The following is a 27,749-nucleotide window of genomic DNA, read 5'->3' on the forward strand; positions in this document are numbered from 1 at the left end:
CTTTTGCCTAATGTATTGTCGGTAATTCTACCAACATTACATTATTTTCTTGTCTACATGGGGGATGCCCTTTAGCTTCTATGAATATGCTCACTATTAGGCAAAAAGAAGTGTCAGGAGACTTGTCTATACATTTCCCAACCTCCAAGGACCCAGTGGAAAAAAGTTATACTGGATTATCCTAACGAAAATCTGCATAATTTAGCACTAATGTATCCTGCTGGAACCACTGTACAAATTTATAATGCTGTCTGTAAAATCGTATGTAGATTTCCTGAATAATGTATCTTGTCTTAAGGATGCATGTTCCCAGTTTATGTCGTGGATGTAATTTTTATCATGCTGGAAGATGGCCGAGCTTCCATGTTCATGTAGAATACTGATGTTAAAAAGAGTGTAGAGATAAGAATTCAAGCAGTTTGTCCCATGATTCAAAGTCTGCATTCCTAATACGGGATTTGGCAAATTACTCATCATTTTTTTAGTATAATAAAGAACCACTTTATTTTACTTAAGGTTAATCTTTCGTTTGATTATGAATAGTTTCTTGTTACATAATAGTACGAAGATTTTACGGTACGAAGATAGCAAGGTTCATCTGCGACGTTTTGCTTTCACTGAGCGAAGTGTTTTAAAAGTCTTGCTCTGAGTCTTTTCGATGTGCTAACGAGCCACCTTGCTATCTTTCATGGCCAAAATAGTTGTGTTTCTGGCTCAAGGTCACAGATTTCGTCTTAGTCGTAGAGCACCTGGCTCTCTTCGTGGGACTCTTCGAGGTAAATGTCCTGAGACTGGTGAGGGGCTTTGGATCTGTGGAATTAGAACTTCCCTAGTGAATATAATAATCATAACAAACTGACATGTTGTGGTCTTAGGGGTAAGCCTGAGGTCTTAGGCCTTCTGTGATCTTAGGCTTACAGCGGTCTTAGGTTTGCTGAAAAAAAAAAAAAAACTTTGGCTCAGGCCTGAAGAGAGGGTGCTGCCTGCTTTGCATTTTTACATGTTCATTACCATAATGGTAGTGTTCGTTATGGCACCACCATGGCAATGCTTAGCCTTCCTCATGCGGCTGGGGCGTCCCTTCCGGAAAAAGGCATGCGGCTGGGGCGTCCCTTCCGGAAAAAGGCATGCGGCTGGGGCGTCCCTTCCGGTTTAGGCCTTCCACTGGGCGGTGTATCCGGTCTAGGACCAGCAGCTGGAGGGTCACCTTTTCACACCTAGGTGTTACTTCCGGTTTTGACCATGACCTCGCCCTCGAGACTACCTCACCCTTGACCCCCCAACCAATACCCCCACCCACCACGACCCCCCGCCTCGCGACCCCACCATCGCGCCGCGCGCCCGCGCGCCCGCCCCGCGCGCCCCCGCCCGCGCGCCCGCCCGCCGCCCCGCGCGCCCTTCGCGCGCCCGCCCGCGCCCGCGCGCCCGCGCACCTTCTGCTGCGCCTTCTGCAGCGTCGTCCGGATCGCCCCCGCGCCCCCGATTTTTTTTCTTATGATCTCCTTGGATCCAGGTTTTTGGATTCCCCCCCTATGGGGTTTCGAATTTTTTTTGAATTTCATTTTCTTGTGCTCTCCATCTCCTCAGATCAAATTTTTGAGGTTCCCCCTCCCACTTTCACCCCCCATCCCAAAATTTATCGATATTACCAAGTTTTTGGATTCCCCCCTATGGGGGTTTCGAATTTTTTTTTGAATTTCATTTTCTTGTGCTCTCCATCTCCTCGGATCCCCCTCCCACTTTCACCCACCCCCCACCTCAAATTTTTCTCGATAATACCAAGACTCCATCTCCTCAGATCAAATTTTTTGGGTACCCCTCCTTTCACCCCCATCCCCAAACAATTTCTCGAAATCAAATTCTCCATCTCCTTGGATCAAGTTTTTTTTTGGGTACCCCTCCTTTCACCCCAAATTTTCTCGACAATACCATGACTCCATCTCCTCGGATCAAGTTTTTTGGATCCCCCCTATGGGGTTTTCGAAATTCTCCATCTCCTTGGATCAAATTTTTGGATTACCCCTCCCACTTTCACCCCAAATTTTCTCGACAATACCATGACTCCATCTCCTCAGATCAAATTTTTAAGGTTCCCCCTCCCACTTTCACCCCCCCAATCCCAAAAATTTCTCGATAATACAAGTTTTTGGATTCCCCCCCTATGGGGGTTTTGAATTTCTTATGATCACCTTGGATCAAATTTTTGGATTACCCCTCCCACTTTCACCCACCCCCCAACCTCAAATTTTTCTCGATAATACCAAGTTTTTGGATTCCCTCCTATGGGGTTTTCGAAATTCCTCGGATCAAAGTTTTTGGAATCCCCCCTCTGGGGGTAAGCATTCAAAATAGACTCCTCCTATGGGGGCATGCTTACTACAGGTCTAAACATCTTCCCCTTATTATTTTAAAATGAACTAAAAGTTTCCGCTCATTAAGTCAAATGAACTAAGAAGGGTGTTTACTCGGCGGTCAGTGACGTCACGCGCACACAGGTTGAATCAGGTCGCCCCCTATGTCAGTGACGTCACGTGATGACCGCGCACACAGGTTGAATCTTGTCTACCCTTTTACCCACCCTCCCAAACCCTCACACTCCAACCAACACCTCACAATTTTCACTCATAACCCCCAATTTTTCTCGTTTTAACCCTTTTAGTTCATTAAAGTTAATAAGGGGACACATGCATCAGAAAGTCACCACATCGCTTACATCCACTTTCGTTAAATTCACTACTCACAATTTTACATATTACGAAGTTAAATACGCACTTTTACTTTGAACATCTTCAAAACACTCTCATAAATCATTTGAATACTCACAAAAAATACCTTTATACATTTCCAAACAACACTGAAATACTCCAAAAAACATCATTCGAACACCCCCAAATCACCTCTGAATACTCCCAGAACACCTTCATAAATACTCTTGCACATCATTTGAACACCTTCATAAGTACTCTCATAATCATTTGTACACCTTCAAAAAATCACCTTTGAATACTCACATAAACACCCTTGAACACCTTCAAAACACCTTCAAAGCACTCTCATAATCATTTGAACACACTCAAAACACCTTTGAATAACCTCAAAACACCTTTGAACACCTTCAAAACACCCTTGAACACCTTCAAAACACCCTTGAACACCTTCAAAAACAACATTTGAACACACTCAAAACACCTTTGAACATTTCCAAAACACTATTTGAGTACTCCCAAATAAGATTTTACATCTCTAATTTATCTGCACTTTCATTAAATTACAACTCATCCCTCAGTCTCCAGACTAGGCATTTTCTCGTTTTTACCCTTTTAGTTCATTAAAGTTATTAAGGGGACACAATACATCAGAAAAAAAAAAAGTCACAAAAACTAACTCAAACACTTTACTTTGAACACCCCCAAAAACACTCTCATAATCATTTGTACACCTTCAAAAAACACCTTTGAATACTCACATAAACACCCTTGAACACCTTCAAAACACCTTTGAATAACCTCAAAACACCTTTGAACACCTTCAAAACACCCTTGAACACCCTTGATCACCTTCAAAAAACAACATTTGAACACACTCAAAACACCTTTGAACACCTTTGAACATTTCCAAACAACACTGAAACACTTCCAAAAAACACAATTTGAGTACTCCCAATTACACCACTGATTACTACTAAAACACCGCTGAATTCAATCAAAACACCCTTCAACACCTTCAAACACCCTTGAACACCTTCAAAACACTCTTGAACACCTTCAAAAACACCTTTGAACATTTCCAAAACACTATTTGAGTACTCCCAATTACACCACTGAATACTACTAAAACACCGATGAATTCAATCAAAACACCCTTCAACACCTTCAAAACACCTTTGAACACCTTTGAACATTTCCAAAAAACACTCTCATAATCATTTGAACACACTCAAAACACCTTTGAATAACCTCAAAACACCTTTGTACACCTTCAAAACACCCTTGAACACCCTTGATCACCTTCAAAAAAAAAAACAACATTTGAACACACTCAAAACACCTTTGAACACTTCCAAAAAACACAATTTGAGTACTCCCAATTACACCACTGAATACTACTAAAACACCGCTGAATTCAATCAAAACACCCTTCAACACCTTCAAAACACCTTTGAACACCTTTGAACATTTCCAAAACACTATTTGAGTACTCCCAATTACACCACTGATTACTACTAAAACACCGCTGAATTCAATCAAAACACCCTTCATCACCTTCAAACACCCTTGAACACACTCAAAACACCCTTCAACACCTTCAAAACACCTTTGAACACCTTCAAAACACCTTTGAACACATTCAAAACACTCTCATAATCATTTGAACACACTCAAAACACCTTTTGAACACCTTTGAACACCTTCAAAACACCCTTGAACACCCTTGATCACCTTCAAAAAACAACATTTGAACACACTCAAAACACCTTTGAACACCTTTGAACATTTCCAAACAACACTGAAACACTTCCAAAAACACCATTTGAGTACTCCCAAATACACCACTGAATACTAAAACACCACTGAATACACTCAAAACACCACCAAAATCACCATAAACTAAGATCAACACCCACATCCCACAACACCCACAACCCACAACACCCACAATTTTTTCTCGTTTTATCTAATTTCATCAGAAAAAGTCCCAACAACAACCCACTTATAACATTTTTTTTCGGTATCTCTAGTTCGACAACAACACCCACAACACCCACATCCCAGAACACCCATGAACATTTCCAAAACACTATTTGAGTACTCCCAATTACACCACTGATTACTACTAAAACACCGCTGAATTCAATCAAAACACCCTTCAACACCTTCAAACACCCTTGAACACCTTCAAAACACTCTTGAACACTTTCAAAAACACCTTTGAACATTTCCAATCAACACTGAAACACTTCCAAAAAACACAATTTGAGTACTCCCTATTACACCACTGATTACTACTAAAACACCGCTGAATTCAATCAAAACACCCTTCAACACCTTCAAACACCCTTGAACACACTCAAAACACCCTTCAACACCTTCAAAACACCTTTGATCACCTTCAAAAACACCTTTGAATACATTCAAAACACTCTCATAATCATTTGAACACACTCAAAACACCTTTGAATAACCTCAAAACACCTTTGAACACCTTCAAAACACCCTTGAACACCCTTGATCACCTTCAAAAAACAACATTTGAACACACTCAAAACACCTTTGAACACCTTTGAACATTTCCAAACAACACTGAAACACTTCCAAAAACACCATTTGAGTACTCCCATATACACCACTGAATACTAAAACACCACTGAATACACTCAAAACACCACCAAAATCACCATAAACTAAGATCAACACCCACATCCCACAACACCCACAACACCCACAATTTTTTCTCGTTTTATCTAATTTCATCAGAAAGTCACAACACCCACACCTCCCATTTTTTTTCTCGTTTTAACCCTTTTAGTTCATTAAAGTTAATAAGGGGCCACACTACATCAGAAAAAGTCACAAAAACAACCCACTTATAACGTCTTTTCGATATCTCTAGTTCGACAACAACACCCGCATCCCACATCACCCACATCCCACAACACCCACAACCCACAACACCCACAATTTTTTCTCGTTTTATCTAATTTCATCAGAAAGTCACAACACCCACACCCCCCATAACCTAGTTCATTAAAGTTAATAAGGGGCCACACTACATCCACAAAAACAACCCACTATACGTCTATCTCTAGTTCGACAACAACACCCACATCCCACATCACCCACATCCCACATCCCCCACACACACACACACAGACACACACACACACACATCCCTAACCTAGCCTAACCTAACCTAACTTATCCTAACATAACCTAACCTAACCTAACCTAACCTAACCTAACCTAACTTATCCTAACCTAGCCTAACCTAACCTAACCTTACCTAAATTATCCTAACCTAACCTAACCTAGCCTAACCTAACCTAACTTAACCTAACCTAACCTAACCTAACCGAACCTACCCTAACCTAACCTTACCTAACCTAACCTAGCCTAACCTAACCTAACCTAACTTAACCTAACCCAACCTAACCTAACCTAACCTAGCCTAACCTAACTTAACCTAACCTAACCTAACCTAACCTAACTTATCCTAACCTAACCTAACCTATCTTAACCTTACCTAACCTAACCTAGCCGAACCTATCCTAACCTAACCTAAAATATATTGGAACACTTCCAAAATACATTAGAGTACTCCAGAATTACTTTGAACGACTCCATTTTTTTTTGGATATTTCCAAATTAGTTTTGAAAACTTTATCGTAAAATCGAACATTATTTTCTTGTTGGTAAAACACACTCAATGGTAGAAATATTTACTCGATTTCCGAATAGAAACACTGTCCTCGCTCTGAGAGACTCATTGTGGGTCACCCCTTCCCCCCCCATCAGCACTGGGGTAATGCGGTTCACACCCAAGGTAGAACATAACACCTGCGTCAACTCAGGACAGACAGGCGCCATGTAATGCGGGTAACATCCAAGGTAGAAAATCATCTCTTTCCAGACCAACTGTCTATCCTAACCTAACCTAACCTAATTCCTAACCTAACCTAACCTCACCTAACCGAACCTAACCTAACTCCATCAATCACCTCTATCCTAACCTAACCTAACCTAACCTAACCCAACCTAACTCCATCAAACACCTCTATCCTAACCTAACCTAACCTATCCTAACCTAACCTAACTCCATCAAACACCTCGAATACTACCTAACTTAACCTAACCTAACCTTACCTAACCTACCGAACCTAACCTAACCTAACCTAACCTATCCTAACCTGTCCCAACCTAACCTAACCTAACCTATCCTAACCTAACCTAACCTAACCTAACCTAACTTATCCTAAGCTAACCTAACCTAACTTATCCTAACCTAACCTATCCTAACCTAACCTAAACACTGACTAACTTTGAACCAACTCTGAACACCACTGATCTTCTTCAAAAAATGCTCTGCACATCATTTGAACACCTTCAAAAAAAAACACCATCAAACACCTCCGAATACTCCCAAAAAAAAACACTACTGATTACTACCAAATCACCACTGAATACTACCAATCACCGTCAAAATCACCAGAAACTAAGTTTAACATCACCATCTAACATCCTTTTTATAGAAATCCCCTCAAATCACTATAACCAAGAACTCCCTCCCCATTTGGCGCATAAAAAAAAAGCATGAACACAAACCTAATACGCAAACACTTAGTACATGATCACCATCAACTGAAAACATATCTTATACACACACATAATATAACACAATCACCAACTACAATCACCCATGTTCACTTACCTCAAAATCACTAATATCACAGAAAACAATCATTTTTATAAACATTTCACACACACACACACACACAAAAAAAAAAAAAAAAATAATATTTGACAATATCTAAGCGCACTCACCTCACTACCACCAACACACGATGTCTCACCTCACAGGACCGACGAGCTCACCTCCAGTGACGTCACACTCCCATTGTGTTACTTGGTGGTTGGTAACATCACACCTAACCCCCTTGTTTCAACCTGTTGTACCCTACATTATCTAAGAACACTATATCCAAGACGATTACCAGATTTTATGATCCCCAACACCAAGATCACAGAAAACACACATTTTTATAATTATTCACACAAAAAATCACGATCACCAATTCCATATCATGTTTACCGTCATCTATCAACACTAATCACCAAGATCACCAAAAAAAAATCTAAGATCATGCATCTCAAAACTACTATGATCACTGAAAACACTTATTTTTTAAACATTCGCACAAAAATAAGACATACACAAAAATACCACATCACTTCCACCAACATCTATAACATAACATGAGCACTATAACATATCACTATCACAAAAAAAATAATACACAAACACCCACATATTATACATTTCAATTGGAAATTTAAGACATGAGACATACTCACCAAATCTAAGACATTCACCTCCAACTAAGACATACACATCACCCCTAAAACTTCCTTCCTTATTCATTCCGTATATCTCCTAGAGCTGTTTTAACCCCGACGGATCCACCAAGACGTAGGAGCCAGAGTGTAGTAGGTGGTGTTGGAGTGGTGATGGTTCCTCTGGCTCCTACGTCGTGATGGAACCGTCGGGGTTAAAACAGCTCTAGGAGATATACGGAATGAATAAGGAAGGAAGTTTTAGGGGTGATGTGTATGTCTTAGTTGGAGGTGAATGTCTTAGATTTGGTGAGTATGTCTCATGTCTTAAATTTCCAATTGAAATGTATAATATGTGGGTGTTTGTGTATTATTTTTTTTTTTTGTGATAGTGATATGTTATAGTGCTCATGTTATGTTATAGATGTTGGTGGAAGTGATGTGGTATTTTTGTGTATGTCTTATTTTTGTGCGAATGTTTAAAAAATAAGTGTTTTCAGTGATCATAGTAGTTTTGAGATGCATGATCTTAGATTTTTTTTTGGTGATCTTGGTGATTAGTGTTGATAGATGACGGTAAACATGATATGGAATTGGTGATCGTGATTTTTTGTGTGAATAATTATAAAAATGTGTGTTTTCTGTGATCTTGGTGTTGGGGATCATAAAATCTGGTAATCGTCTTGGATATAGTGTTCTTAGATAATGTAGGGTACAACAGGTTGAAACAAGGGGGGTTAGGTGTGATGTTACCAACCACCAAGTAACACAATGGGAGTGTGACGTCACTGGAGGTGAGCTCGTCGGTCCTGTGAGGTGAGACATCGTGTGTTGGTGGTAGTGAGGTGAGTGCGCTTAGATATTGTCAAATATTATTTTTTTTTTTTTTTGTGTGTGTGTGTGTGTGTGTGTGTGTGTGTGAAATGTTTATAAAAATGATTGTTTTCTGTGATATTAGTGATTTTGAGGTAAGTGAACATGGGTGATTGTAGTTGGTGATTGTGTTATATTATGTGTGTGTATAAGATATGTTTTCAGTTGATGGTGATCATGTACTAAGTGTTTGCGTATTAGGTTTGTGTTCATGCTTTTTTTTTTATGCGCCAAATGGGGAGGGAGTTCTTGGTTAGAGTGATTTGAGGGGATTTCTATAAAAAGGATGTTAGATGGTGATGTTAAACTTAGTTTCTGGTGATTTTGACGGTGATTGGTAGTATTCAGTGGTGATTTGGTAGTAATCAGTAGTGTTTTTTTTTGGGAGTATTCGGAGGTGTTTGATGGTGTTTTTTTTGAAGGTGTTCAAATGATGTGCAGAGCATTTTTTGAAGAAGATCAGTGGTGTTCAGAGTTGGTTCAAAGTTAGTCAGTGTTTAGGTTAGGTTAGGATAGGTTAGGTTAGGATAAGTTAGGTTAGGTTAGCTTAGGATAAGTTAGGTTAGGTTAGGTTAGGTTAGGTTAGGTTAGGTTAGGACAGGTTAGGATAGGTTAGGTTAGGTTAGGTTAGGTTCGGTAGGTTAGGTAAGGTTAGGTTAGGTTAAGTTAGGTAGTATTCGAGGTGTTTGATGGAGTTAGGTTAGGTTAGGATAGGTTAGGTTAGGATAGAGGTGTTTGATGGAGTTAGGTTAGGTTAGGTTAGGTTAGGATAGAGGTGATTGATGGAGTTAGGTTAGGTACGGTTAGGTGAGGTTAGGTTAGGTTAGGAATTAGGTTAGGTTAGGTTAGGTTAGGTTAGGATAGACAGTTGGTCTAGAAAGAGATGATTTTCTACCTTGGATGTTACCCGCATTTCATGGCGTCTGTCTGTCCTGAGTTGGCGCAGGTGTTCATGATTATCTTAAATCTACCTTGGGTGTGAACCGCATTACCCCAGTGGTGATGGGGGGGGAAGGGGTGACCCACAATGAGTCTCTCAGAGCAAGGAAAGTGTTTCTATTCGGAAATCGAGTAAATATTTCTACCATTGAGTGTGTTTACCAACAAGAAAATAATGTTCGATTTTACGATAAAGTTTTCAAAACTAATTTGGAAATATCCAAAAAAAAATGGAGTCGTTCAAAGTAATTCTGGAGTACTCTAATGTATTTTGGAATTGTTCTAATATATTTTAGGTTAGGTTAGGATAGGTTCGGCTAGGTTAGGTTAGGTAAGGTTAAGATAGGTTAGGTTAGGTTAGGATAAGTTAGGTTAGGGTAGGTTAGGTTAGGTTAGGTTAAGTTAGGTTAGGCTAGGTTAGGTTAGGTTGGGTTAGGTTAAGTTAGGTTAGGTTAGGTTAGGCTAGGTAAGGTTAGGTTAGGGTAGGTTCGGTTAGGTTAGGTTAAGTTAGGTTAGGTTAGGCTAGGTTAAGTTAGGTTAGGATAAGTTAGGTAAGGTTAGGTTAGGGTAGGTTAGGCTAGGTTAGGATAAGTTAGGTTAGGTTAGGTTAGGTTAGGTTAGGTTAGGTTAGGTTATGTTAGGATAAGTTAGGTTAGGTTAGGCTAGGTTAGGGATGTGTGTGTGTGTGTGTGTGTGGGATGTGGGATGTGGGTGATGTGGGATGCGGGTGTTGTTGTCGAACTAGAGATATCGAAAAGACGTTATAAGTGGGTTGTTTTTGTGACTTTTTCTGATGTAGTGTGGCCCCTTATTAACTTTAATGAACTAAAAGGGTTAAACGAGAAAAAAAATGGGAGGTGTGGGTGTTGTGACTTTCTGATGAAATTAGATAAAACGAGAAAAAATTGTGGGTGTTGTGGGTGTTGTGGGATGTGGGTGTTGATCTTAGTTTATGGTGATTTTGGTGGTGTTTTGAGTGTATTCAGTGGTGTTTTAGTATTCAGTGGTGTATATGGGAGTACTCAAATGGTGTTTTTGGAAGTGTTTCAGTGTTGTTTGGAAATGTTCAAAGGTGTTCAAAGGTGTTTTGAGTGTGTTCAAATGTTGTTTTTTGAAGGTGATCAAGGGTGTTCAAGGGTGTTTTGAAGGTGTTCAAAGGTGTTTTGAGGTTATTCAAAGGTGTTTTGAGTGTGTTCAAATGATTATGAGAGTGTTTTGAATGTATTCAAAGGTGTTTTTGAAGGTGATCAAAGGTGTTTTGAAGGTGTTGAAGGGTGTTTTGAGTGTGTTCAAGGGTGTTTGAAGGTGTTGAAGGGTGTTTTGATTGAATTCAGCGGTGTTTTAGTAGTAATCAGTGGTGTAATAGGGAGTACTCAAATTGTGTTTTTTGGAAGTGTTTCAGTGTTGATTGGAAATGTTCAAAGGTGTTTTTGAAAGTGTTCAAGAGTGTTTTGAAGGTGTTCAAGGGTGTTTGAAGGTGTTGAAGGGTGTTTTGATTGAATTCAGCGGTGTTTTAGTAGTAATCAGTGGTGTAATTGGGAGTACTCAAATAGTGTTTTGGAAATGTTCATGGGTGTTCTGGGATGTGGGTGTTGTGGGTGTTGTTGTCGAACTAGAGATACCGAAAAAAAATGTTATAAGTGGGTTGTTGTTGGGACTTTTTCTGATGAAATTAGATAAAACGAGAAAAAATTGTGGGTGTTGTGGGTTGTGGGTGTTGTGGGATGTGGGTGTTGATCTTAGTTTATGGTGATTTTGGTGGTGTTTTGAGTGTATTCAGTGGTGTTTTAGTATTCAGTGGTGTATTTGGGAGTACTCAAATGGTGTTTTTGGAAGTGTTTCAGTGTTGTTTGGAAATGTTCAAAGGTGTTCAAAGGTGTTTTGAGTGTGTTCAAATGTTGTTTTTTGAAGGTGATCAAGGGTGTTCAAGGGTGTTTTGAAGGTGTTCAAAGGTGTTCAAAAGGTGTTTTGAGTGTGTTCAAATGATTATGAGAGTGTTTTGAATGTGTTCAAAGGTGTTTTGAAGGTGTTCAAAGGTGTTTTGAAGGTGTTGAAGGGTGTTTTGAGTGTGTTCAAGGGTGTTTGAAGGTGATGAAGGGTGTTTTGATTGAATTCAGCGGTGTTTTAGTAGTAATCAGTGGTGTAATTGGGAGTACTCAAATAGTGTTTTGGAAATGTTCAAAGGTGTTCAAAGGTGTTTTGAAGGTGTTGAAGGGTGTTTTGATTGAATTCAGCGGTGTTTTAGTAGTATTCAGTGGTGTAATTGGGAGTACTCAAATTGTGTTTTTTGGAAGTGTTCAAAGGTGTTTTGAGTGTGTTCAAATGTTTTTTTTTGAAGGTGATCAAGGGTGTTCAAGGGTGTTTTGAAGGTGTTCAAAGGTGTTTTGAGTTTATTCAAAGGTGTTTTGAGTGTGTTCAAATGATTATGAGAGTGTTTTTTGGAAATGTTCAAAGGTGTTCAAAGGTGTTTTGAAGGTGTTGAAGGGTGTTTTGATTGAATTCATCGGTGTTTTAGTAGTATTCAGTGGTGTAATTGGGAGTACTCAAATAGTGTTTTGGAAATGTTCAAAGGTGTTTTTGAAGGTGTTCAAGAGTGTTTTGAAGGTGTTCAAGGGTGTTTGAAGGTGTTGAAGGGTGTTTTGATTGAATTCAGCGGTGTTTTAGTAGTAATCAGTGGTGTAATTGGGAGTACTCAAATTGTGTTTTTTGGAAGTGTTTCAGTGTTGTTTGGAAATGTTCAAAGGTGTTCAAAGGTGTTTTGAGTGTGTTCAAATGTTGTTTTTTGAAGGTGATCAAGGGTGTTCAAGGGTGTTTTGAAGGTGTTCAAAGGTGTTTTGATTGAATTCAGCGGTGTTTTAGTAGTAATCAGTGGTGTAATTGGGAGTACTCAAATAGTGTTTTTGGAAATGTTCAAAGGTGTTCAAAGGCGTTTTGAAGGTGTTGAAGGGTGTTTTGATTGAATTCAGCGGTGTTTTAGCAGTATTCAGTGGTGTAATTGGGAGTACTCAAATTGTGTTTTTTGGAAGTGTTTCATGGTGATTTTGGTGGTGTTTTGAGTGTATTCAGTGGTGTTTTAGTATTCAGTGGTGTATTTGGGAGTACTCAAATGGTGTTTTGGAAATGTTCAAAGGTGTTTTGAGTGTGTTCAAATGTTGTTTTTGAAGGTGTTCAAGGGTGTTTTGAAGGTGTTCAAGGGTGTTTTGAAGGTGTTCAAAGGTGTTTTGAGGTTATTCAAAGGTGTTTTGAGTGTGTTCAAATGATTATGAGAGTGCTTTGAAGGTGTTTTGAAGGTGTTCAAGGGTGTTTATGTGAGTATTCAAAGGTGTTTTTGAAGGTGTACAAATGATTATGAGAGTACTTATGAAGGTGTTCAAATGATGTGCAAGAGTATTTATGAAGGTGTTCTGGGAGTATTCAGAGGTGATTTGGGGGTGTTCGAATGATGTTTTTTTGGAGTATTTCAGTGTTGTTTGGAAATGTATAAAGGTATTTTTTGTGAGTATTCAAATGATTTATGAGAGTGTTTTGAAGATGTTCAAAGTAAAAGTGCGTATTTAACTTCGTAATATGTAAAATTGTGAGTAGTGAATTTAACGAAAGTGGATGTAAGCGATGTGGTGACTTTCTGATGCATGTGCCCCCTTATTAACTTTAATGAACTAAAAGGGTTAAAACGAGAAAAATTGGGGGTTATGAGTGAAAATTGTGAGGTGTTGGTTGGAGTGTGAGGGTTTGGGAGGGTGGGTAAAAGGGTAGACAAGATTCAACCTGTGTGCGCGGTCATCACGTGACGTCACTGACATAGGGGGCGACCTGATTCAACCTGTGTGCGCGTGACGTCACTGACCGCCGAGTAAACACCCTTCTTAGTTCATTTGACTTAATGAGCGGAAACTTTTAGTTCATTTTAAAATAATAAGGGGAAGATGTTTAGACCTGTAGTAAGCATGCCCCCATAGGAGGAGTCTATTTTGAATGCTTACCCCCAGAGGGGGGATTCCAAAAACTTTGATCCGAGGAATTTCGAAAACCCCATAGGAGGGAATCCAAAAACTTGGTATTATCGAGAAAAATTTGAGGTTGGGGGGTGGGTGAAAGTGGGAGGGGTAATCCAAAAATTTGATCCAAGGTGATCATAAGAAAATTCAAAACCCCCATAGGGGGGGGGGAATCCAAAAACTTGTATTATCGAGAAATTTTTGGGATTGGGGGGGTGAAAGTGGGAGGGGGAACCTTAAAAATTTGATCTGAGGAGATGGAGTCATGGTATTGTCGAGAAAATTTGGGGTGAAAGTGGGAGGGGTAATCCAAAAATTTGATCCAAGGAGATGGAGAATTTCGAAAACCCCATAGGGGGGATCCAAAAAACTTGATCCGAGGAGATGGAGTCATGGTATTGTCGAGAAAATTTGGGGTGAAAGGAGGGGTACCCAAAAAAAACTTGATCCAAGGAGATGGAGAATTTGATTTCGAGAAATTGTTTGGGGATGGGGGTGAAAGGAGGGGTACCCAAAAAATTTGATCTGAGGAGATGGAGAATTTCGAAAAACCCCATAGGGGGGAATCCAAAAACCTTGATCCGAGGAGATGGAGAGCACAAGAAAATGAAATTCAAAAAAAATTCGAAACCCCGTAGGGGGGAATCCAAAAACCTTGATCCAAGGAGATCATAAGAAAAAAAAATTCGAGGCGCGGGGGCGATCCGGACGACGCTGCAGAAGGCGCAGCAGAAGGAGCGGGCGGGGCTCGCGAAGGGCGCGGGCGGGCGCGCGGGCGGGGCGGGGCGCGCGGGCGGGCGCGCGGGCGGGGGTCGCGAAGGGCGCGGGCGGGCGCGCGGGCGCGCGGGGCGGGGGTCGCGAAGGGGGGTCGTGGGGCGGGGGTACTGGTTGGGGGGTCAAGGGTGAGGTAGTCTCGAGGGCGAGGTCATGGTCAAAACCGGAAGTAACACCTAGGTGTGGAAAGGTGACCCTCCAGCCGCTGGTCCTAGACCGGAAGGGACCTCCCTGTAGAAGGCCTAAACCGGATACACCGCTCAGTGGAAGGCCCTAAACCGGAAGGGACCTCCCAGCCGCATGCCTTTTTCCGGAAGGGACCCCCCAGCCGCTTTTTTGACTACTCGTATCATTACCCACAGCACCACAGTGATGGGAAGGTAATGTGGTGATGGAGAAGATAGTGGGTGAGGGAGAAATTATTGGGTGAGGGAGAAGGTATTGGGTGAGGGAGAAGGCAGTGGGTGAGGGAGAAGGTAGTGGGTGAGGGAGAAGGTAGTGGGTGAGGGAGAAGGTAGTGATGGGGAACAAGAACAAGACTTCCACATAAACATGAAACATGGCTTCCACATATACTTCCCGAACCTCGTTGCTGATACCACTCAGAAACACAATAAAATTGGCTAGTAATTTTCTTGACGAGGTTCCGTCGTAGAACAGATTCATTCACATATAAATATGCACACAAACGGTTATAGAAATTGCTGCATGTCGGAAGGGATAGACAGGCAGCCTAGGTGCTCTGGCTGTTAAACATTAAACTGCAATTTCTATATCGAGGGCATAAAACCAGACGGTATAACTCGCATCGGTGGAGTCATTACGGAGATTGCTTTACCCAGAGTTATAGGCAGCAAGCACACCATTCTGAGGAGAGGCTGCTATAACCAGACTACTCCTGATCTGGGGATTATCCGCGCAACGAACTGGTGAATCGTCCAGCTAACTGGTGAGCCGTGCCTAGGTAATCAGTAGGTTGGCTGACAGCATCATATTACATATATTATACATTATTTACAAGTTTATGAGTAACACACATGTGCAACACTTAGATATCTCTATTGTCGAAATGTTTCGGCAGAGCAGCAGGCTTCTTCACTCGAATGCAGGCGATTATAACACTGGAGACAACAGAAGTGGAGAGGTAATTCTGAGCTAACTTCAGTCTTCATAGACGGTGCTACTCTCCAGTAATATCAGTGAGAAATGAGTTCGTAGACAGTAACCACTAGGAAGGTGCTACTATCCTGCAGTACACTCGTTGATAAATAGCAACCATCCACGGAGGTACTATCGTCGTACAAAAGGAGAGAGAAACGTAAGCCTGTTGAAAGTTTTGCTCTCTGGGAGGATTCAAAATCTTTTCAAGAACATATAAGATTGTAATAGAGTTGGTAGAATTACCGACAATATTTAAAGTAAAAGGACACAAGTGCAACTAATGTGACATTTTATTGTGGCAACGTTTCGCTCTCCAGGAGCTTTGTCAAGCTGTTACAAACAGTACATGGACACAGAGGGTATATATAGGCTCAGAGTGAGGTGCAATACTAGTGGTAGTAATAGTAGTAGTAATACAATATGTTAGAGCAATTAACTTGCACATGAGTAAAGGATATAAAAGCTATTACTTGGGAAACATATAAGATGACAAGTACATGGTAATATATTGGTAGAGAATACCGCCAGCATATTTGCAATGTCTTACATGACAAGTACATCTACACAAACCCCTACTTTCATTCAAAATCTGCTGTGCACTCATGTTATTTAACAGTGCCTTATTTCCGTAACATTTCCTTTCTAATTTAGAAACCGGGCGGTGAGGAGAGATGATTCACTGAACTATATATAAATCATAAACCTGGGATACCTTATCAAGTTCCGTCTTGAAGACAGAAAGGGCATTTAAAAAGACAGATACAAACCTCTATTATAACCTCTAAATACTGGCTTACGCTGAATTATGTCTTTCGTCCCCTTATTGGTTTGCCTAGACTCCTAGTGTGTCAGCGTCGCGCCGCGGCTGCCTCAAATGTGCACACGTCTAGGCGAGGCTACTTTGGCAGGTGGACGACTACCTGCCCGTTGTTTGTCGCCAAAAGTGTTCCAGCTGCAACTCGCACACGTTGGGTAAATCTAACTACAAGAGTAGTATGTCTGTTTCACGATTAGCGGACGGAGGATCGAGCTTCCACAAACTAATGAACTGAATGACCCACACTGGTTTAGAGCTTCACAAATAAATAATAACACAGGACAGAATATTATACTGATAATTTATACTACACCTCACTCAAAGCCTATATATACCCTCTGTGTCCATGTATTGTTTGTAACGGCTTGACAAAGCTCCTGTAGAGCGAAACGTTACCACAATAAAATGTCACATTAGCTGCACCTGTGTCCTACTTAACATACTGTCAGTAATTCTACAATATTAATACATAAATTGCGCTTATTACCATAAGATTAGGTAAGTTTCCGAAGGTTCTTTTAGTACAAAATTATTAATTTTTATATTAACATAAAAGAAAAAATGATCTTTAAACGTATAAGATAAAATTTTAGAAAAAGACTTAATTTTTAAACGAGTTCTTGCTAACTGACCAATTTCACCTATTCGGCACGACATATCTAATTTATCTTAATAATTAGAAGCCTGTACTAGCCTAGCCAATATAGGCAGATACGTTATTTTTTAACTTATTTCATTCAGTATTTATTATAAATTTACAACCAGCTTAAAAGCTTGCATATTTATCCAGTAAGTTCTTTGGTATTTGTACTGATGGTTGGAAAACAGAAAATGGCTCTCAGTGGTCAATCGTTTCACAAAAATATATAATGATCCTTCCCCTGAATGAAATACGTCATTTATTTTTTTTATACGAGGTGAAAAATCGTCCAGCGCATCGTATGATGCTATGCAACTAAGACTGGCCGTATTTTGCGCACACACACACACACACACACACACACACACACACACACACACACACAAATGCAGGACTTCCTGTATTTAATAAAACCTTTATTTTGAAACTGTCAGGAATAGAACTAATATCACCAATGGTGTCAATTATTTCAGCCCATCCACATTTTCAAACGTCAATTTTCGACGCTTTGATCAAAGTCAGTTTTAAGAGTTTTCTATTTTCCTCCACATCGTATTTTCTTTAGGTTAGGTTAACCTAATTTGGGTCAGGTTGGATCTGGTTACACAAGCATAAAATATACTAAAAACAAATTAGAAACAAACTGCGATACGCAGGGCAACCAAGTAGCCTAGAATAATATAGAAAACGTCCAAATCTAAAAGTTTATCATGGTGCGAGAATGGGTTGGCTATTTGGGCGGTATTTTAATCCCGAGACTCGGTCCCAGACAAGGCCTCCCGGTGGGATGACCTGATCAACCAGTCTGTTGGTGCTAGTCGCAAGAAGTCCGACGTATATACCACAGTCTAATCAACAACTAACTTGGGGAACTTGTCCTAGAGTTAATCCAGTTCTTCAGGTCAAAATTTACTTGGTAGACCGACAAGCCAGCGAAAAGTCATGAAGCCATCATAGCTATGATTACGATTCAAGACAAAAAAAAAAAAATTCCCTTTCCTCTGACAAACAAAACACCAACACCACGTAAGGTGGAAAGTAACATTAACAAGACACACACATCTGTATTTTAGTTGCTACTGTTGCTCTTAATTATTACTATTATTATTATTACTGAAGGAGCATGGACACTAATGAAGGTGCAAGGAGAGTAACGTCTTGAATAAAGATGTCCTAAGCCAATACCTTTTGTGTCCATTTCCCTGAAATTATCGGCAGTTATCTGCCTTCTTAATAAATATTATTTAAATGTATTTAAATATAATACAACTGTTAAAACGCCAAACCCGTATTGTTCTTGCAGCTGCGGGGGAGAAGTGATCAGCTTTGATTCAAGGAAGGGAATTGTCGAATCACTTGAAGAACACGCACCCTAGCGTCAACAATTTTTATGTAAAATCATTCGTAATATTTTATATTACATAAATTTTTAGCAAAGTTTGTTTGGTTAATACTAGTGAAAAAATGACCCAAAAATCCTGGAATAAGAGCCTTTCACTGGCAGGGAGTTTCCTTAAGGGAATACGCTGCTAATAGTTACGTAGCTCCATTTCCTTGGTTCAAAAACCCTTTGTTAATTCAGGGATGGTAAGGATATAAATTTTCGATATTGTGTTATTACAAGAGAGGTTTACCCTGTCAATACATAATCAGTATATACTTTCCCGAAGATTTCGCTCGAAATAGAGGACTTAAATTACATTATTATTAAAAATCGCTAAACTTGTAGGGGTTATACGACCCCGGGAAAGAGTAGTTAATTAGGTTTGATCCAAGAAAGCGTAGTGTCGCTACAGTTCTATGGATCAAAAGCATTTCACCAGCAACTAGGCGAAGCTCTTAAGAGGTTTTTCAACTCCAACATTTTTATACTAAACTGCTTATTAACAGACCTTCTTTTTTTCAAATCCTATTACCAATAAAAGATCCAGTGAAGCTTAATTTTTCATATCACATTACATAATTATCATTGTTATTATCAGTATTAACTTGGCCTTGATGCCGGCGAAGGGCTCTTGATCTTAGGAACTGTAACTCTTTCCCTTTCTTGGATTAAATTTATTTCTTATCCTTGTATAACCCCTCTGGATTTAGCGTTTCACCCTGATCATGATAATTTGATGTGTTTCGGTCGCTGCACATGTGTATGTCGTGCCGAATAGGTAAAACTGGACAATTAGCAAGAACTCGTTTAAAATTTAAAATTAAATCTTTTCTAAAATTTTCTCTTATACGTTTAAAGACATTTTTTTTAATTTATGTTACTGTAAAAATTAATAATTTTGTACCAAAAGAACCTTAGAAAATTTACCTAACCTTATAACAAGAGCAATATAATTTAGCCTAATCCAGCTAAGCATATTTTACAATAATTTTATAATAATAATTTAATATATTTTTTGTTAGGTTCTGTATGATTTTTGCGAAATATTGCATACACAAATTTTCGCCTGAATATTCGGCAAGAAGAGCGTTGTTATTTAAGCCAAATTGCAAGTTTTACCTATTCGGCACGACACACACACACACATTATATATATATATATATATATATATATATATATATATATATATATATATTTATATATATATATATATATATATATATATATAATACTTCAACCCAGGCAAGAAGCCTAATAGCCCTTCTCAAGACGCTCACAAGGCAGACGAGTTGCGGTTCAAAAGCCCTCAGAAAAGTAAAATCCAAAATTCAGCCCTGTTATAAAAGAGATCCAGGAGCTTCAGTTCAACGCTATTAAGAAACCTTACACATCTAGGTTACCCTCAAAATGTTTCAGGATGTGTAGTTCAACTCTAACAAGAACAGAAGCTGTAAATATCCCCCAGTCAAACACTTTCATAATAAAAGAAGGGGGAAGGAACGGTGACATAAATGCAATATTTTGCTGTTTATTGACTACGTTTAGCCACACAGGGCGGCTTTTCTGAAACTGATGGCGTATATAAAACTGTAGTTTAAGGGGACTGTGCAAAAATGTATAAAGTATACTTAAAATGGTTATGCATTTACAGTTTAATACCTTTATATCTATGTACTTAACAAAGGTATGAAACTGTATGTAGTATCCACCTCCTCGTGAGCTCTCCAGCAAGGACTGTTGACAGTGTCCCCCGAGACTCCTATCGTCTCAGTCTCACAACAACACTTCAGGAGTAAACACTGTAAACGGTAGTAAACATCAATTACAAATTACCTGATCGTCGGTCATGGGGCACGCTTATTAACCGTGAATTTCCCCACCCAAGTATTGTGGCCACGTGACTTGGGGGTTAAATACAGAAATATCACCAACGGGTCTGGCGCAGATTCTAGTATCCACAAATTCGTTGAGACCCCTCTGAAGCACGTTGTTAACTGCCAGGTAACGTTGGGAATCCGTGTGGGAGTCAAGAGATAGTAGCTTGTAAGGAGGTGCTCTCAGCGTCCTTCTCCCTCCTCTAGTTTATCGGAGAACCGCTAGATGTCTCTATGTAACTACATATTTTAATTCTACTATTAGCTCTAACATTTTAATTCTACTATTAGCTCTAACATTTTAATTCTACTATTAGCTCTAACATTTTAATTCTATTGCTTCTAACATTTTAATTCTACCTAAAACCTGCAATTTATAATATAATAATAATGTGCTGACTCATGATTTCGCTATGGTTTTATTTACAATGGTCCCAGTGGGATTTATTTCAGCTTAATAAATTCCCACAAAAGGTATGCAATTAAATATATTTCTCTATTTTTTATAATTACTGACATGTTGGCACAAATAATGCCTAATAAAAATCTGACGCTTTCTCTAAGCAAGATACACCAGATGAAACATTCTCAATCTGGAGACAAATGATACAAAGCCGAGAAGTTTTCATAAAGTTCCTCTCTGCAATTATGTCTTTTTCACCACTTTCTCAAGCTACTGCATGGAAATATTAAATTTCTTCAATAAAACTGGTAAAGTGGCACCTAAAGATCTAAAGAGTAACTTAACCCTTCCTCTAACATGCTCCAACCATTCTCCCGTTATGATAAAACAGCTTGGAGAATAAAAAATACGAAAACCACTAGGATTATCTCAATTTGAGGGCAACGGGTGTTAACAATGAGTTGCCCATACGCCTCGCCTCGTTCTGGGGTGAACTCGGGTCCATTGGGGATGATCTCGACGGACTCTTTAACTGAACTACGAGTCATCTCGAATTAAATATTACTTAAATAACAAAAAAAGGCACAATACCGTGACTGGAACGATACACAAATAACCCGCACATAGAAGAGAGGAGCTTACGACGACGTTTCGGTCCGACTTGGACCGAAACGTCGTCGTAAGCTCCTCTCTTCTATGTGCGGGTTATTTGTGTAAATATTACTTATAATGCCAAAATCACTAATCGCCTTCAGGCCTACAGAACCATCATCCTGGCAGATCAGATGCTTGTAACAGGTAGTGGTCTAGGTCATGGACCGTGTAGGATAATAAAAGCTAAAAAAAATCTTTAAAAATCAGTGCACCTCGCTGCATCACACGTGACCGAAAATGCTGCAGATCGTTTAAATCAAGGTTGCATAACTTTTCATTTCTAGATGTACATTTAAAGACCGACTGACGAATGAGTACCAAAACAATTTATACAGATCACAATATTTTAGACCGTCAAATTATATATTCTGAGTAACTTTCTAGCACATACTATTTTTCTTCAGAGTTTTTGACGTTGAAATTAAATTTCGTGGCTGCCAGTCGCAATATGGAGTGTAAATTGTCGTCATTAAGTCTATTTCGAATCTGACTTGCTGAGATTTAATGTTTACTGGCAGACGTAAGCGGAGCCAAGTCAGAATAAATAGCCATTTTATGCGAATATGGACACTCGTCTTCAGTGTCCATGATACCATAAATAGTGACTCAAGTATTTTCTAGGTTTTCCATAAACTTTGATTGGGTTATGCCACAGACCCTATGATTAATTAATTCTAAATGGGTTTAACCAGCAAACGGTGACAAATATGGAAGAGTCTCACGACGTCTCGCTCACTGATGATGGTCGTCAAGATTTGATAAAGCTCAACACTAAGCTAAATGCTTCCAGATTAAAGACATTCTGTGCATACTGTGTGGCTGTACCATTCAAACTAAGCTTATAGTTCAGTGACACTACGCGATACAAAAGGATTACTAAATAGCTGCAAATTGTTGTTTTGTTTTTAAATCTCCAAACCGTTTGTTAAAATCCTCATGGAGAACTCAAATCTGTCGCGTCGAGTTTTTAACTTTCTGATTCATACTGCAGTTTTCAAACATGTTTTAGTATGTTGGAAAACAGCTAAGTTCACCTTGAAAGTGAAAGCCAACGGAAGGTACCGAGTGTCATGTCAGTGGTAATTTGGATGTTTTACACAAGATACTGAGGGCAGCAATTGTGTTACTCAAATACTGCATGTGGCGGGTAGGCCACTGATTGTGCATCCTCGGTTTAAAATTACGACTGGAAGGCTAGAAAACTGAAGACTTATTGATCTGTTGTCGAGTTATAAACCTTAAATGAGATTTAGTTCAAACGGAAAGGGGATTTATATTACAATGCTACTTCCCAATACCAGGTTTTGGAAAACCGCGTAATATAATCTTTAGAGATTAAAATAAAAACACATTAAATGAACTATAACACTTACCTTGTTCTTGATCCATAATCTCAATGTATTCAGATGTTTTCTTGGTCAACACACGACCTGGAATAAAATTGAAACGAGATTGAAAACTTTGTTGCTCAGTTCTGGCCTCCATATTAACGAAAACGTACAGAGATGGTTAATAAAGTTGAAACCATGTATCAGAAACCTCTCCTACAAAGATCACCTAAAGGCACTGAATATGCATTCTATGTAAAGGTACAGAATTATGGGGTATATAACCGAAATGAACAAATGAAAAACAGGAATAAATAAAACGGATATAAATAACGTACCGAAAATATCTAAGACAGGACAGCACTCGTAGAAAAAGAATAAAGATGGACAGATTTAGCTTTAGAACAAAATTAAGGAAGTGCTGGTTTTATATTAGCAGCGCCAGTGAAGCAACAATTTTGGGTAGCTTTCTATATAGGTTGGATGGTATACGAGTTTGTGTGGATGGGTGTGAACTGAACCTGCCTTGCATGGGCCAATTGGTTTGTTGCAGTGTTCCAATAATATGTTCCTATGTGTTTTGCTCAAGGTAAAAGTCCCACTGCAATTGGGCTGTTTAAATTCCAATTTGCTACTTTTATTAAACTCATTGTGAGATCTGTCACCATCTGATTATGGGTAGCGCTAAACCGCAGGGATGATACAGTGCTTGGAGGGAGGGAAAATGGAAGGCATTGAGGCTCAATTCAGGGAACTGGACCACTGCTTCAATTTCCTAAATCAAGAGCCCCTGACCAGCATCAAGGACCACCCTTGAAGTGTCACCATGTGATAATTTGAGAACGCCTCTTCTGATCGGCTTCAAATTGGTTTGAATTAATTTCGGACGTGTAGATGCCAACTTGTCGGTTTTATTGAAACAATTTCGAAATTGGCTTTTGTGTAATAACTTAAGAATGCCTTTTTTATAATGGCCTCAAACTCTGAACGTTGATGTAAATTATCTAGAGAAAAATACGGTGTAATACTTCCTCCATGAAGGTAATAATCCCCTTTGTAATGCTGAAAAAATACACTTGAGGGCTGAATAATCGTGGTGTAATTTGTTCACTATTTTTTGGGGGTTGAATTATTATAATCATGGGGGAGCGCTAAACCCGTAGGATTATACAGCGCATGTAAGGGGGGGGGGGGCGCAAGGTATTCAGGCTCAATTAAGGGAACCGGAGCACAGATCAAATTCCCTAGATCAAGAGCCCCTCACTAGCGTCAATGAACCTCCCTTGAGGGCGGGGTTGGATATCTTTCGTTATGTAACTGACGTCCTAGTGAAGGATATATATAATTCAGTGTAAAAATATATTCTATCTTGTTGAACTACTTTATGTCGTGCGCATTCTGGATGCATATACAGTAGTTTGTAACCGCTGTCATAACTATTTTAGAGCTGTGCAACATGGAGTGTTAACGTATTATTATTTTTTTGTCATAAAGGAAATTTATATTTTTAGAAAAATGTCTAGCTTATACACAAATAACCCGCACATAAAAGAGAGAAGCTTACGACGACGTTTCATGGGCCTTCATGGGCCTTCTCTCTAAGGAAATCAAGGACATCATCAAGAGGGACATTGGTGAAGAGGGACTCAACGTCAAGACTAAGCATCTTACAGGTTGGGAGAGAGCGAACCCGTTCAATGAAGTCTTGAGAGTGACGGAGGTGGGCAGGAGAAAAAGTACCAAGGGAGTGAGGGTTTTGGCCAGCCAAGAAGCAAGAGAATAAGAGACAGAACCTCTAGAGGATATGATAGGACGAAGAGGAATATCAGGTTTATGAGTTTTGGGAAGGCCATAAACCTGATATTCCTCTTCGTCCTATCATATCCTCTAGAGGTTCTGTCTCTTATTCTCTTGCTTCTTAGCTGGCCAAAACCCTCACTCCCTTTCTTGGTACTTTTTCTCCTGCCCACCTCCGTCACTCTCAAGACTTCATTGAACGGGTTCGCTCTCTCCCAACCTGTAAGATGCTTAGTCTTGACGTTGAGTCCCTCTTCACCAATGTCCCTCTTGATGATGTCCTTGATTTCCTTAGAGAGAAGGCCCATGAAGGGTTTCTTCATCTCCCTATCCCCACTGATCCGCCTCTGTGTGGACTCTAACTCCTTTTCCTTCCAAGGGAAATATTATTCTCAAACCTTCGGTGTCGCTATGGGCTCTCCTCTCTCTCCTGTCCTTGCTAATCTTTACATGGAATACTTCGAGACTGTTCTTCTTCCTACCCTCGATGTGCAACCTTCACTCTGGCTCCGCTATGTGGATGACATCTTTGCTCTGTGGCCTCATGACTCCAGTCTCTTCCAACCTTTTCTTGAAGCTCTTAATAATCTTGCCCCTTCCATAAAGTTTAAAGCTGAATGGGAATCTAATTCCTTACTTCCTTTCCTTGATGTCCATGTCCACCGCTCAGATACAGGTTTTTCCTTTTCCGTTTACCGTAAACCTATGCACAGTGGCATGTACATTCACTACTTTTCCTATCATGCTTCCCCTGTCAAGAAAAGTGTTCTTATCTCCCGCTTTCTCCGTGCCCTCCGCATCTGTGATCCTCAGTTCCTTCCAGCAGAAATTTCCACTCTTCATAATTCGTTCTCCCGTCTTGGCTACCCTTCCCATTTCATAGACTCTGCCCTCTCACGTGCTAAACGCAATTTCTTCTCTCCCAAACTCTCTACTCATGGGAACTTTTCTATCCTCTGCCTTCCCTACATTTCCGGTCTTTCTAATCTCAACAATTCTCTCCGTCCCTTAGACATTAAGCTTACCTTCCGCCAGACTAACACTCTTCGCACTAATCTCGTTCATACCTTTCCTCCCTCTACAGATGTTCCTGGTGTCTACTCTATTTCTTTCTCCTCCTGTCCTCTTCAATACTTCGGAGAAACTGGTCGATCTCTTTCTGACAGACTTAGGGAGCACAAAAATAGTGTTAGGCTTGCCGACACTAACAATGCTCTTTTCTGTCACGTCAGAGATCATAGCCATCCTATTGACTGGTCTTCTGCTAAAACTGTCTTCCCTACTTCCAACTCGAACAGTCGCCGTCTAGTTGAATCCTCTCTAATACACAACTTTCCTTGTATGAACCTTAGCCCTGGCTTCGTCTCTGTAGATGACTTCCTCTCCCACTACATTGTAAAATGCTCCGAACTTCAGAACACCCGTGACTTAACCTGAATCCTCACTTTTTCTTTTTCTTTTTCTTCTTCCTCTTCCCATTTCCTCTCTCCTTTTCTCCTCTGGGTTGTCTTTCTCTCTCCTGTTTCGTGTTTCTGTTCCTTCTTCATTTATTTTATTTCACCACTTCCCCTTTCACGCACCTCTGTGCGCTTGCTCTCCCTCTGTGGGTATCTAGCTCTCTTGCAGTGCTCCCCTTCCTTTGTATTTGACTGGCTCGTCTTCCTTATTTCCCACTTCTTCCGCTACCACTACTACTACCTCTTCTTCTACTACAACTACTGTTGAAATTAAGACATGTGCGGCGTCTGGTTGTCTTTGTTGTGGACGTTTCGCCATCCAGTGGCTGGCTGGATGGCGAAACGTCTACGATGGGGATGCCCGGGCGTTGTGCATGTGTCTTAATTTCATCCTGTCGGTATTATATACAATTCTTGTACTACTACTACTACTACTACTACTACTACTACCACCTCTTCCTGCCTATATATAGCCGTCCTGCTCCACCTCTGTTAGTGTGACTTTGTCATTGGTCCAAGTCGGACCGAAACGTCGTCGTAAGCTTCTCTCTTTTATGTGCGGGTTATTTGTGTATTGTTCCAGTCACGGTATTGTGCCTTTTTGTTATTTATGTCTAGCTTATATTTGGATCCAAAAATATTTTGATCTAAAAATTAAAGCCTTTATAGACTATCAGGATAATTAAACGTAAAAAGTTAGACTAATACTAAGAAATTCTAAAAAAGGTTATATGTGTACCATCACTGGAGCGAGAAACTGGTGTATATTTGTGTGATTTATAGGTCCCGTGTGACAGCTGGTCGCCATCCTTGATATTTCACAGTTATAAGAGAGGATGCCCTCATGTATTTCTACTCGGCTGAGGCATGAGGAACACTAGGATGCTGATTCTCACAAGCGAGTGCATTGAGAGCAGAGTTCACTGAGCTAACAGAACTCAGTCACTCCACATCCCATCTCGCCAAGTCATCGAGAGGAGCCCCTCAAGGGAGGTTCCTTGACGCTGATGGGGAGGCTCTTGATCTTGGGAATTGGATCTATACTCCAGTTTCCTGAATTGAGCCTGAATACCTTCCACCCTCCCCCAAGCGCTGCACAATCCCTACTGGTTTGGGCTCTCCCATGATTACAATAATAATCAAGAGACGGAACCTCTCGGCAAACTACACGTATCATGAAAGAGAAATCTATCAAGTGATACTCTGTTTTAGCTCTGCTACCTCGTTACTTCTTCCCCACTGGTTGCTAATAAAATAATCTAGTGACTGCTTCTCTCTATAGAAGCAATATTTTTTCCTCCTTTATATTGTGGAAAAACAAGGCACGAGTATTCTTGGAATATATGATGCTCAGGTCGAAGTCCTTCAAGGTGTTATTGCTGGTGAAGATTATTATTATAATCAAGGGGAAGCGCTAAACCCGGAGGATTATACAGCGCCTGGGGGGGGATGTGGAAGGCATTCAGGCTTAATTCGGGGAACTGGAGCACAGATCCAATTTCCTAAATCAAGAGCCCCTCACCAACATCAAGGAACCTTCCTTGAGGGGTGCTGGTGAAGAGCTGTTGATCAAACGAACTGGAGTTGCCCTCCCTTGAATC

General features: G+C 40.0%; 1 long non-coding RNA gene across 1 annotated transcript in view; it reads right to left on the reverse strand.

Annotated features, from left to right (window-relative positions):
* LOC138854042 (uncharacterized) overlaps nt 1-27,749 on the reverse strand; it is a 373,067-nt gene that overhangs the window by 330,539 nt on the left and 14,779 nt on the right. The window contains exon 2 of the long non-coding RNA XR_011393224.1: nt 22,940-22,996. This is a non-coding gene — a long non-coding RNA (uncharacterized lncRNA). The remainder of the gene's footprint in view (nt 1-22,939; nt 22,997-27,749) is intronic.

The sequence above is a fragment of the Cherax quadricarinatus genome, chromosome 47 (genome assembly GCF_038502225.1).
Source record: "Cherax quadricarinatus isolate ZL_2023a chromosome 47, ASM3850222v1, whole genome shotgun sequence".
NCBI classification, from domain to species: Eukaryota; Metazoa; Arthropoda; class Malacostraca; order Decapoda; family Parastacidae; genus Cherax; species Cherax quadricarinatus.